This window comes from Perognathus longimembris, chromosome 12 (assembly GCF_023159225.1).
Source record: "Perognathus longimembris pacificus isolate PPM17 chromosome 12, ASM2315922v1, whole genome shotgun sequence".
NCBI classification, from domain to species: domain Eukaryota; kingdom Metazoa; phylum Chordata; class Mammalia; order Rodentia; family Heteromyidae; genus Perognathus; species Perognathus longimembris.
The window spans coordinates 52,050,588-52,064,535 of record NC_063172.1 but is presented as its reverse complement, the minus strand read 5'-3'; positions in this window follow the sequence as shown (position 1 = coordinate 52,064,535).

Sequence of the window (13,948 nt, the reverse complement as noted above, 5' to 3'; positions counted from 1 at the left end):
TGTGCCAAGTCGCAAGACCACCACCAAAAAGACCACCGAGACTCAGACATTTCTGAAATGCAAAAGCAAGGCAAGGCTTTATTTAAGTGAGCTGCAACTCGGGCCTCGTCCTACCCACCGACACAGCGGAGGTTAGGAGGAAGCCCCGAGCTGTGATTACACAGGGCTTATAAAGGCAAAGAACAAGGTTACAACAATCAGCTGTGCAAGCAAGATTAGAACACAGGTACAAATCTGATTGGCTCAGGGTTCGATTCTAAAATGGGGTTCACGTGGTGGGGTCTGACTTCAAAGTCTGGCACCTCAGCTATAACTTTGTTTTTTTTTGTCTTGCTTGAACAACAGATGGCTGTAACTTTGTTTTTTGCCTTTATAAGCCCTGTGTAATTGCAGCTCGAGGCTTCCTCCTAACCTCCGCTGTGTTGGTGGGTAGGACAAGGCCCGAGTTGCAGCTCGCTTGAATAAAGCCTTGCCTTGCTTTTGCATTTCGGAACGTCTGAGTCTCGATGGCCTTCTTGGTGGTTGTTTCACGACTTGGTGAGGTGCCAGACTTTGAAGTCAGGCCCCACCACGTGAACCCCATTTTAGAATCGAACCCTGAGCCAATCAGATTTGTACCTGTGTTCTAATCTCGCTTGCACAGCTGATTGTTGTAACCTTGTTCTTTGCCTTTATAAGCCCTGTGTAATCACAGCTCAGGGCTTCCTCCTAACCTCCGCTGTGTCGGTGGGTAGGACGAGGCCCGAGTTGGCAGCTCGTTAAATAAAGCCTTGCCTTGCTTTTGCATTTCGGAGTGTCTAAATCTCGGTGGTCTTCTTGGGGGTGGTCTTGCAACTTGGCACAACATTTGGGGGCTCGTCCGGGATAGCCCCAGAGACCCCGAGATCCCAGACTCCGAAGGTAAGAAAACAGCGCTGTTCATTTGTCTTGTCCTGTAATTTGTTTGTCTGTTTTGCTTTTGCTTATACTTGTAGGGCGCGAGTCAGTTTGGTTTTTGGCCGGAACTGACCAGGAGGGCCTCCTAAACAAGACTCAACCCGCCCACCTTGTACTTGGGTCTGCTCCTTCTGCTTATCTGGCAGGAGGCTGTGGGCCAACTTGGGTCCACTCCTCCTGTACCCTGGCAGGAGGTTGTGGGCCAACTTGGGAGATCTCCAACTCGTAACTCGGGTCCACTCCTTCTGCACCCTTGCAGGAGGTTGTGGGCCAACTCGGGTCCACTCCTTCTGCACCCTTGCAGGAGGTTGTGGGCCAACTCAGGTCCACTCCTTCTTACAGGAGGTTGTGGGCCAACTCGGGTCCATTCCTTCTGCACCCTTGTAGGAGGTTGTGGCCCAGCTTGGGAGATCTCCAACTCGTAGCTTTTCTTAGGCCTGTGTGTTTTCCTCCTTTTGTATTAATTGTTTTGTTTTTGTAGCCTTTTGGAAGAAATTTGGAAGTAAAATTGTCCTAAATAATTATTGCAAAGTGAGAAAAGGAGAATTATGGCTACCAAAATGTTTAATTGCCATTCCAGCTTCTTTGTAGGTTTTTTTGTAACAGTTTCCAGCAGGCCCACAGAGAAACACAGGTGATTCCTACAAGTTTGTCAAGATCTAATACTGGCCCTTAATAAGTTCCAGGTAAGAGAGCATGCTTAAAAACTACTTCTGTGTGGACCACCTTGTTGCTTATAATTGGAGTAAAGTGGCCCCTTATAAGACTCATTGATCTGAATCTGCGGTTCGAAGCCATCCCGGGCAAAGAAAGGTCCCTGTGAGAGACTTGTCTCTAATCAGCCAGCAGAGTGCTGGGAACGGAGTGGTGTGGAGCTCAAAAGTGGTATGGTGCTAGTCTTGAGCTGGAGAGCTGAGGGACAGCACTCAGGCCCTGAGTCCAAGTCCAGTGGAAAGTCACTCCTCCTGGGACAAAAGTGATGGAGCATCCAGAGGCAGTAAGTTACTGCTTGGATGGCAGAGATGGTGTCAGATCCTAGAGTCACTACTGTTGGCCTTTCAAAAGTTAAAGCCGGGAAGTCCTAGAAGAATAGTTCATAAGCATGCCTTTCCAATGCCCATGTCTGTCTACTGGGCAGGAATTTGCCAGTCATCTGTGATAGTGGTTAGTAAGGGTAAGTTTGTCAAATAAGAGGATAGATTAAAATCTCACCCCCCGCATTTACTCAAAGCCCTGACTGGCAGTGAGAATTTTAAGCTCATATATCTGTTTAGTAAAGAAAGCTTGTAGACCTGAGATTGTGTCCTTATTGAGATCTGTTAAAGGCCTGCAAAGGTATATTGTTAAAAATTGCAAGATCTGTCAGCTTACCAATGCCCCCAATCAACAGATTACTAAAGGAGCTCGCCTCTGTGGGAATAGGCCAGGCGTGTATTGGGAAGTAGATTTCACAGAAATTACAAATATTTGCTAGTTTTTGTAGACACCTTTTCAGGATGGGTTGAAGTCTATCCAACAAAGCATGAGACTGCGAATGTAGTGGCTAAGAAGATCCTGGAAGAAATCCTACCCAGGTATGGCTTCCCATCCACCATTGGGTCAGACAACGGACAGGCTTTTGTCTCAAAAGTAAGTCAGGGAATAGCTGCAGCACTGGGGACGGATTGGAAATTGCATTGTGCTCATAGACCCCAGAGTTCAGGACAGGTAGAGAGAATGAATCGGACTCTAAAAGAGACCTTAACTAAATTGGCCTTAGAGACTGGCGCAGACTGGGTGTCACTCCTTCCTTTTGCTCTGCTTAGAGTAAGAAATTCTCCCTATCAGCTTGGCTTTACTCCTTTTGAAATAATGTACGGGTACCCCCCACCCATTATCCCTAGCCTTCAGACTGAATTGCTTGCTGATTTGGATAATGCTGAATTTTTGTGTAAACTCGATTATTTGCAGCTCGTGTACAAGAATGTGACCCCAACTTAAGGCATTATATGATTCTGCTTCTGTCCCTACCCCCCATTTATTCAGACCAGGGGACTGAATCCTAAGAACCACGGTGGAAGGAACCCTAGACGGCATCGCCACTTGGGTTCATTGCTTCCACCCCAGGCCAGCTGACCCCTTTGCCCTGGATGACAACTGCCGTGATGGAACATGGGAGGTCTCCAAGCACCCAACTCAGCCGCTTTGCCTTCGCCTCAAGAAAAGAAAGTTAGACTGAGACTAAGGTTATAGGTTCCTGGCTAGGTAAGGTCTACGCCCCTGAGTCAGCCTGAAGAAGTTACAGAAGATGGATGATCTTCACCCATCAGCCCCCCTTTAAAATCAAGGGACCAGAGTTGTTTTTGGGAAGATGAGGCAGGATAAACTAGAGACATGCAAAACAGAGGTACAGAGAATATTCTTGTAAGAAATGGTGACAGGCCATTTGTTTACTACATTGGGCCCTACTGGCCCATGCCTTACCTCTATATCATCCCCTAGACATGCAAGCCATTGAAATGGACAGAATGGAGCCATGATTGGCTCCCAAGGTACCAAAAAGAAAAAGGGGGAAATGAGGTGCCAGACTTTGAAGTCAGGCCCCACCACATGAACCCCATTTTAGAATCGAACCCTGAGCCAATCAGATTTGTACCTGTGTTCTAATCTTGCTTGCACAGCTGATTGTTGTAACCTTGTTCTTTGCCTTTATAAGCCCTGTGTAATCACAGCTCGGGGCTTCCTCCTAACCTCCGCTGTGTCGGTGGGTAGGACAAGGCCCGAGTTGGCAGCTCGTTAAATAAAGCCTTGCCTTGCTTTTGCATTTCGGAGTGTCTGAATCTCGGTGGTCTTCTTGGGGGTGGTCTTGCAACTTGGCACAACATTGGCACAACAATACAGAGATAGTGTAGGTACAACCACAGTAAGGGGATACAAGAAGATCATCAATAATAGAAGCTACAGTTACACATAGCACGTTGAAAGTAGTTACAACATCATCTGACTTCTTAGAGCTTGATGAACTGCCTTGGTGCCAGCTTGCCCTCTTCCACTATGAATGAGCTTCCTCTGTGGCCTGTCCCACCATGCGTGGACTCCCTCCAGGGCCTGTGCCACCATGCGGACTCCCCACTAGGGCCTGTCCTACCATGTGGACTGGCTAAGCTGCACCTTTGCCAGATCATCCCTCATCCCCAGGATAGGCACATAGGCCTGTCCTAAGGTTTCCTGTCCTTTTCTCTTAATCTTTGACTGAGAAACCCAAGTAATTCTTTAACAGTGACATCCAAATTTATGACCCCAAATTTAGCCCCAAATTTTAACAGTGGAGGAAAATAAATTCCAAGTTCCCAGTGCTTTTTGCTAAATCAGATAACTTGATGTAAACAGCTTTAGGCATTATGATACCGAATCTTTTCAACTGCAAATCAACTATAGTTCCTCTTTAAAACAATGCACTAATCCTTTAAGCCCAAACTTGATCACCTTTGAGTTTAAACTTGAACTCATCCATTTTTTACATCATCCGGTGGCAAGAGGTATCTATGCCAATCTTACTCTTGCAATAACCATCCAAGATTTAAGACAAAACTTTCAACAAATGACTTTAACATTTTCTGAAGGGGGGAATGAAGAGTTAAAGTAAACCCCATTTTCAGGCAGCCCCATTTTTTTGCCTGTTTAAACTATGAGCAAACCCAGGGCAAGCTTATTAGGGCCCAGCCTGTCAAGAACTCTAACCGCCTGGGAATGCTTAACTCTAACCGTCCCCAGAATGCCTTGAGCCCTGAGCCAATCAGATTTGTACCCATGTCCTAATCTTGCTTGCTTGAACACCTGATTGCTGTAACTTTGTTAGGTTTTTAAAGTAGGTAGCCGGTAAAGGAGAACGCCATGCGGTATTCAGGCAGGAGAGAAAGTTTATTACCAAACTGCTGGCCTGTGGCTGAGGTGATCCATGGTCGGAGAGAAGGGAGAGAGAGAGAGCGTGACCCCCACCCAGCCCTGCCTTATATCTAGGGCAGGGGCAAGGGGTGTGGCCAGGTGGATTAGGATGTGACCTCAGGGAAAGGGGAGGTAACTGCCTCCAGGTCTGCAGGTTACCCAGGTAACTGGGTGGAGACTTAATGAGGTGGGGGCATCTACATGGAGCCCTCAGGGAGAGGACCTAACAGTAACTTTGTTTTTTGCCTTTTAAGCTCTGTGCAATCGCAGCTCAGGGCTTCCTCCTAACCTCCACTGTGTCGGTGGGTAGGATGAGGCCCGCTTGAATAAAGTCTTGCCTTGCTTTTGCATTTTGGAACGTCTGAGTTTTGGTGGTCTTCTTGGTGGTCATTTCATGATTTGGCATAACATCTCCAGCCTCATTTACCAGGGCTTGTTAGTTTTTGCAAGACATTTTAGCACACTAAATACTTTTCTGCTGAAGATAGCTGGAAGGGGGTTCCCTGGGCTAAGACTCAGCCCACCCAGTACTTGACTCTAGTCTCAGCCCAATTTTGACTATAGCATTTAACAGATCAATTGACCTTTAAATACCTTCAATTGGAAGAAAATGGTTACTTGAAGCTGATCTCTTCCCCTTGGTCCTCCTGATCCTAGGGGACCTGGGGAGGCTGTTTGGAACTCAATACTGGCAGTGGCCACGTGTCCAATGTCTTCCTGTAAAGTAAGTTAGATCACAGCCAACACATCCCTCCACTATGAGGGCCTTTAGAAGGGGGTCAAGGGGTCCTTTGATAGCCCCAGCCTTAGAGAGCACTGCTGCGTCCAGCTTCTGTGTCTCAGGTGTAATGCCCAGATTTTTTAAGGCCCCCAAAGATGACCATCAGCGTCCAGAGTCAAAGCCCCCCTGCACACTCATTGCCAGTGATGCTGAGAGGCCCCGAGCACAATTCCAGCACAGCTTTTATAGACAAGTACAGGGAAGATGAGGAAGACCCCTGGTTACAAGTACATGATTGATTGACATTTGCCCTAGTTTACTGGTCACCTCAGGATTGGCCTGGGTCTTCCTGCTGAAGCATGGGCCAGACAGCCTTAACCTTGGGGTGGTCCTCCAGGAGTGGTCACATAGCCACATTCCTGGAGCCAGCCGGTTCCTACCCCCTGGTCCGGGCCAGAGTCTGAGAGCTGACACTTAGTTATGTCCAACCTTGAGTGATCTCCGGGCGCGGACAATTAATCACGTCCCGGCGCCAGATAATGCTCAGAGTCAGGTAGTACAGAGTTCACAGAAGGTGGGGGGGACGTGTGGTTACAGAATAGCCATCCACTTCCCCATGGGTTAGCAAGCAAAGGTACAGAAGCAAAATAGCTGTTAGGGGCATAATGGTCACAATTTTATTCTCTACGCTCTTCATCAGGCCTACAGATGGTGCACCTTTCAGATTCACATGGGCCCACTCAGTGCTTTCCATTGCACTTTTACAGATGGGCCTACGCAGTCGGGGCCCCAGACAGTGCACTTCCCAGCACGCTTTTACAGATGGGCCCACTCAGGCGGCCCCACAGACAGCCTTTCCAGGCGGTGCACTTTCCAGCACACTCTTGCAGATGGGCCCATGCAGGTGGCCCCACAGACGGCCTTTACAGATGATGCACTTTCCAGCGCATCTTTCCAGCTGGGCCCACTCAGGCAGCCCACAGATGGCCTTTACAGACAGTGCACTTTCCAGTGCACCTTTGCAGATGGGCCCACTCAGATGGACCCAGACAGCCTACAGACACAAACACAGACACAGCAACAGATTGATCGACCAAGGTCAGACATACACACCTACACCTCTGGAGGTTTCTTTTCTTCACCCAGGCATCTTCCGTCTTCCCCCAAAAAGGTGGTTAAGGACTCTTCCAGGCCCATGCACCAAATGTAATGGGGTCTGAGGTGGGAGGACTCCCCCATCCCTCCAAGAGTCCACCACTCATAGACAGTCTCAAGTAAAAAGATGGATTTATTGGGGAAGTACAAAGCATACTGACCGGCCAGGGTCACAGCCCAGACTTGGAAGCTCCTTTCCTTATCTGAGATGGAGTCAATCTGACACCCCTCAACAGCCAATGATGGTGCTGGCCAGGTCTGACCTCCAGATTGCACTGTCATTTCTGGAATGATAGGCACTGCCACCATGTCCAGCTCCCCTTCATTCAGATGGATGAGGTTTCACTGACTTATTGCCCTGGCTAGCCTGGAACTTCCAGTCTCACCGTTTTGGATGACAGCTATTCCCAGCTATTGCTTGAAAATGGGTCTCAAGAACTTTTCTGCCTATATTGGCTTTCAACCATTATTCTCCCATTCTTAGCCCCTCTCACTAGGGAGAATTACAGGCTTGATACATTTGCACCAGATGGTGATACTTTTTTGAGACTGGGACTTGAACTTGGTATTGGATCCATTGGCTGGTGCTCTAACACCTGTGTCATGCCTCCAACCCCATGATCAATGATTTCATAAATGAATGGGATATTAAGAGGTGAAACCTGGTTGGAGAAAGTGGTCACTGGGGGCCATGGTTTTGAAGGGTACCTCTAGTGTACATCTTGTCCTGGGACCTTTCCTACTTCCTCCCTCTCTCTGCTTCCTGGCTGTTATTAAGAGAGCAGCTTTCTCTTCTGTGCCATTTTACCATGGCATTTCTCCCTTGCCCTGGGCCTAAAAGCAATGTAGCAATTGACTGTGGGCACAAATATCTAAACTATGAGCCAAAAGAAATCCTTCCTCTCTTACACAGTTTGAAGTATGTTGTGAGAGCCCAAAAATCCTACCTGTAAAACCCAAAAGGATTGAGAGTTTAGAAGGCCTTCTCCCAACACACACCCAGAACATGGAGAGTTTCCTGGAAAGGTCAATCAGTCCTGGTTTAAAGGGAATTCAGATTTCTATCCTGGGTGTGGGCTAACTCCACCCTAATCTGTGTGGGAGCCTGGAGGAGACAAGGGCATATGCAAATTGTAAGGCATTTTCTGTTTAGCTCTCTTTCCCAGAAAAAGGAGGTCTTCTACCACTTGTGTACAAAATATTAGCACATGTAGAAGTTTATACCTTTCTTTCTGCACATACTTCCCTATATAAAACAATAAAAACCTGTTGAATGGAACCTTGGGATCTGAAGCTGGCAGAAGGATACAGGTCCCCTGGCACCCCAAACCTCAGTTCCACAGTCCAGTCTCCATTACTGCCTTGCTCCCTGTTGTGGCATGTTAAAGTACACATGGCAGGTTGCAAGAGCATTTTATTAAATGGATGAAGATCTGTGTGACATAGTACCTCAGTCAATGACAGTGTTCAGTGTTGTAGGGCTTAGAACAGGCATGGGCCTCCAACAAGTACTAGCTGTTTTTATTTTGTTGTGTTAACAGTACACTCACACATTCCCTTATGATTATTTCACTTTGACTTAATACCTGTCATACATCACAAAAATACCCTATGTAGGCTTAATACATTCACACCATAACTTTATGAGATAAAATTCACATTTTTTATCCTGGTAGTAAAAACTTCTAGAGTAGCTGGCAAATCTTGAATCTGTACCTCATTTGAAATGGGGATAATATACTTTGGGGTCCAATTGTATGACATGTTTTCCCTTGAGGGTAACCTATGTCTATTAACAGTTGTGGATGGAGATGTATTGATCAAATAAAATTATGACCCACCATAGATGCTCACATAAGACAGTGAAAACGTTCTGGAGGTAAAGAGAAGGGGGAGTGGTTACATCATGACAGGAAGTAATGAAGTGTGAACATGTCAAGAAAGAAGAATGGGGGCTGGGGATATGGCCTAGTGGCAAGAGGGCTTGCCTCCTATACATGAGGCCCTAGGTTCAATTCCCCAGCAATGGCCAGAAGTGGCGCTGTGGCTCAAGTGGTAGAGTGCTAGCCTTGAGCAAAAAGAAGCCAGGGACAGTGCTCAGGCCCTGAGTTCAAGCCCCAGGACTGGCAAAAAAAAAAAAAGATTCCTGGTTTCTCATGAACCGATAGGGAAATGGGGGCAAGTAATGGCTTCCTGAAAAGGCTGTCAGAACAGTAGAAGCTTCAGAAGGTTAGGGAGCACTCAAATCTGCCAAGGAGGCCACCCAGTACATCACTTTCACCTGGGAACTAAACATAGACAGCAACATTCTGTACAGAATGCTTTTCTGAATGCCTTCTAAAATTAGAAGGAATTATGCTGCAGGAAATCTGTGACTGGTGGAACTGAGTAGAGAGCTTGTAAACTCCCCCCAAAATTGTATATGGCTCAGTGCCTAGTAGAATCAAGGTTTGGGATAAGGGCCAGCAAGTTCTTGGACCACTTTCTTCATTTGCATCACCAAATCCAGGTGCTCTAAAACAAAGCCAAGATCACATGGAGAGTCAACTATAACACACATATCTTTGCAGTACAAAGAGCATTTGTCATATACATCATTAATTTTAACCTCCTATTAACCTACAACCTAATATTGTCCCAATTTCAAATGAAGACATAGGCTCAGAAAAATCTTATTTAAGTGATGAAAACTCCTGCATTACATTCCAACTTCCAATATGAAGAAGGTGAATGTTACAAAGCTTGGATAAAATTTAGCTAAGGAATAAATATGGTACTTTGTGGCATTTAGCAGGTGTAAATCAGAGTAAAATAATCACAACTGGGTATGTGGGTTTTTTTTTTGTTGTTGTTGTTTTTTGCCAGTCCTGGGCCTTGGACTCAGGGCTTAAGCACGGTCCCTGGCTTCTTTTTGCTCAAGGCTAGCACTCTACCACTTGAGTCACAGCACTACTTCCGGCTTTTTCTATATATGTGGTGCTGAGGAATCGAACCCAGGGCTTCATGTATACGAGGCAAGCAATTTACCACTAGGCCATATTCCCAGCCCTCATAAAGGGATATGTGAATGTGCTATTAACAACCCAAACAAAATATAAGCAATTGAGATTTCTTAGGTACCAACCTCTCTTCTAACCACTCTAAACCAATCATTTAATACTGACAACAGCAATTTGTGTGTGTGAGGGTGGGTGTATGTGTGTGCTGGTACTAGGGCTTGAACTCAACAGCTCACACTCCCAACCTCTCTTTTCCACATGAGCCACTCCTAGTCTAGAGCTGAGTCTTATGGACGTTTCTCCCTGGGCTGTTTGAACTGTCATCCTCAGATCTCAGCTTCCTGAGTAGCTAGGATTACAGGCATGAGCCACTGGCACGTGGCTTGCAACAGCCCTTTGAGCAAGGGATAATAATTCCCTTGTACAGATGAGGAATTGACTGAACAAGTATTACCTCCACTATCACAATGAATGAAAATAGGAATACATAACTGGACATTTAGTAGTATTTCTTTTTTAATTGGGAAATGAGGCGAAGAGAAGAAAGGAATTCTACTAGTCCCTTTCCTGTTGCCAAACACACTATTGCACAGATAGGAAGTGTTAAAAGGAAAAGATTCTTCTTTTTGCTCACAGGTCTAGAGATGCAAGGTCACACGGAGGTGATGGCTTTCTAACTGGCAGAGTTCCAAAGTAGTGCAGGCCACCACATGGCAAGAGTATGGCAGTGGGTGTGAATATCTTTCCCCTGGTCTCTCACTTTCTGTACTGCCTTCAGTAAGTAGTTTGTCACAGGCTCCACTGTGATGACCATGTCTATCCTAATCAGCAAAGGCTACCTACCCCATAGTCAGGTTAAGTTCCCCCTCATAATACCTCAACATGGGGATTAAATTTCAGCCACTGAAAAAATTCAGCGGACACTCATGTCATATATAAACCATAGCAAGAATAAATCCTTGCGGTGAAGACAAACAGTACCTTCATTTCTGTGAAGTGAGCTACTTTTATTTCTTGGGTGATCTACCACTCCTCTCAGCATCATTCACCCATCAGTAGTTTCTTGGGCCCTGAAACTGCTTTCTAGCTCACCCTCACATGAGACCTAAATTCTGCCCACGTAAGCACAATGGGCTTCCCAGACATGAGAGTGGCCACAGATGAACTCCATTTAGGACATGGGAGAATGGTGAGACCACTCACACAAATGATGAATTGGGAAAAGGAGGTGCTCATGAATCTGACATCATATGCATTAGAGACTCAGAGTAGAGGTGTGGTGAAGCAAAGCAAGGTGAGGCAAGGCAAGAAGGTTTTTATTGTTATTCAATATTCTAAATAGTCCTGAAAAGCTTTTTCATACTATTTTATTCTATTACATATTTCAATACTTCCCCTTATCTCTTTAAGCATACTGGTAATTTTCTCTGTTGTCCTTTTCCCATAGTTTGTTTTATGCTATAATATTTTGTGTTACTTAATATATGAGTTAGTGATTGGAAACAGTGTATTACCTATAAATAAATGGAGACCTGATAGGTTTCGCTATTAGACAAGTGGCCATTTTGTTGTAGAAGCCACATAATACTATATGTGAATGTGTTTTGCCCCTCTAGGAACATTCCTTTCCTTTAGAGAATAAGTTTTCAATCTTTTATCTGGCATCAATATATCTCGAAGTCATTCTTCTGGGAACAAATAAGAAAAGAAATGGAGACTTGCTAGTCTTCACATAATTTCCCCTGTGCCCCTTCTTATTTCCTCTTTAAGAATGAGCTTGGAGGTAGTTCATGGTAGTTCATGCCTAGAATCCTAGCTATTGAGAAGGCTGAGATCTGAGGATGATGGGTTCGAAACCAACCTAAGCAAGATAGTCCATGAGATGCTTATTTCCATTTAACCACCAAAACAAAGGCCAGAAGTGGAGCTGTGGCTCAAGTGGTAGAGTTCAAGCCTTGAGCAAAAAGCTCAGGGTCAGCTCCCAGGCTGTAAGTTCAAGCTTCAGGACTGACACACATGCATGCACACACATCACATCTATAATGAGGTTCCTCATCCTTCTTCAGCTTGTGAGATCAGTTCCCTGGTTTCCCTTGAATAAATCTGTTCCTGTTTTTTTTTCTTTTCTTTTTTTTCTTCTTCAAACTGGTCCTGGGGCTTGAACTCAGGGCCTGGGTGCTGCAAAAGAGGTAGGACCATTTCTTTATTTATATAGCCTAGGTTGACCTTGAACTTATGATCTTCTCGCCTCAGTCTCCCCAGTGCTGGGTTATATATTAATTTCGGCCTTTTAATGTAAATGCTTTGTTTACATTTTTACATAGACAATACTTTCCAATAATTTAAATTCAAAAGATGAAAACTGTGAAGTTTCCAGTTCTGTTATTTGTGCTATAAGTTCTCTTCTTGGGAATATGTTTGTGTGTGTGTGTGTGTGTGTATAGTTTTTTTCCCCCCAAAGATATTTTATGAATGTGTATTCTATCTATCTATATTCACTATTTGAAATATGTATATATATATATATATATATATATATATATATACATATTTCACTATTTCAAATCCTGACTTCTTTTTCTCTACTCAAACAAGATATCTTTCTAAGCACTCCCAAAACAGGACAAGGAAATAACAGGACAAGAAATAATTGATAATAATGAGTTTTCCTAGTTCAGTGTTCAGAAACTGGTAGTAGTTTTCCTTCTGATCTGTTGCTCTGATGAGTAGACTTACAAGGGAAGGGACTTGAAATGCAAACCATACACAGAATGAAGAACTTTTGTTGTTGGTTTGGAGCTTGAACTCAGGGCCTGAGCACTGTCCCTGAACTTTTTCACTCAATGCTAATGCTCCACCACTTTGAGTCACAGAGCCACTTTTGCCTTTCTCATGGCTAATGCGAGAGCCTATCATGGATTTTCCTGCCTGTGCTGGGTTTTGGGCCTGCTTTAAACTGTGATCCTCAGGTCTCAGCCTCCTGAATAGCTAGGACCACAGGCAAGACACACTAGTACCTGGCAGAATAAATAACTTTTGCCTTAGATCTTTTCTCATTTTCTTCAGGACTCCAGCTTCCCTGCTACTAGCCATTTTAATATCCATACAGAGAGGGGAAAATACTCCCAGGTTACTAAAAAATGCTTGGAGTCACAAAGAAGCATACATGTGAAATTAAGATCATAAAGCTAGATGTACTGGTGTATACTTGCAATCCTGGCACTGAGGCTGAGGGAGGAGGATCATGAGTTTGAGGCTAGCCTGAGTTTCATAGTAAGACTCTGTCTCAAAACAAGTATCAAAAAAGAAAAAAAAAAAAAAAAGAAAAGAGGGCTGGGATGTAGCTCAGTGCCAAAGCACTTGCCTAGCAAGTACAAAGCCCTGGGTTAGATCCCCAGTATGAAGAAAAAAAAAAAAAAAGAAAAGAAAAGATTATGGACAGTCTCGGCGGCTACTGAAAGAAGTCTTACTTTTCATACATTGGAAAGAAGGAATGCTTTGCAGGAAGGAAAGAGTATTTGTCCACAATCTTCTTGTGACTTTTTCTGGGAAGAGACCACACCCACTCCAGCTAGAATCAGGCATGAGATCAAAGCAGGGCCAAGCACAGAACCCCTTGTTTCTTTAACCACAGGGACTGGTCTAAGAAATGGGGAGTGACCCAGTATAAATCAAGGAGTCTTTAGGATGTTTTTCATTGTGAAGTGGCAAGAACAAGCTTTTCCTGCCGATTATAGAGTGTTCAGGATGTGAGTCCAGAGCTTCCCCCCAAAACTACACCCCCATTGCATAAAGAAGCCAACTGGCTATGGTACCTTTGATCTTCAAAAGAGAAATACAGGTTGGAAATTCTTGTTCTAGCTTATAAGCCTACTACTGATTCTTGTTAGGTCAGTTACATGCATCAACGAATTTCCTTTGGATTAAACCAGTTGAAAGCATTCCCATCACCTGCAACAAGATATAGCCTATCTACTTAGTTCCACTTCCATACTTGGAAGTATTGACTAGTTATCTTCCCTCTGGTACTTCCAATTCTTGCTTATATGATATGTACAAATGCCCATGAAACATCTTTCCTCTCTCTCACACTCTACCTTTCCCATTGCCTGTAATGTCTCATCCTGATTATCAACATCGATCCACTGCCGATGCCAGAAATCTAAAGTTACCTTAAACTTTCTCCTTCCTACCCAATTCCTGTTTCTCAAGA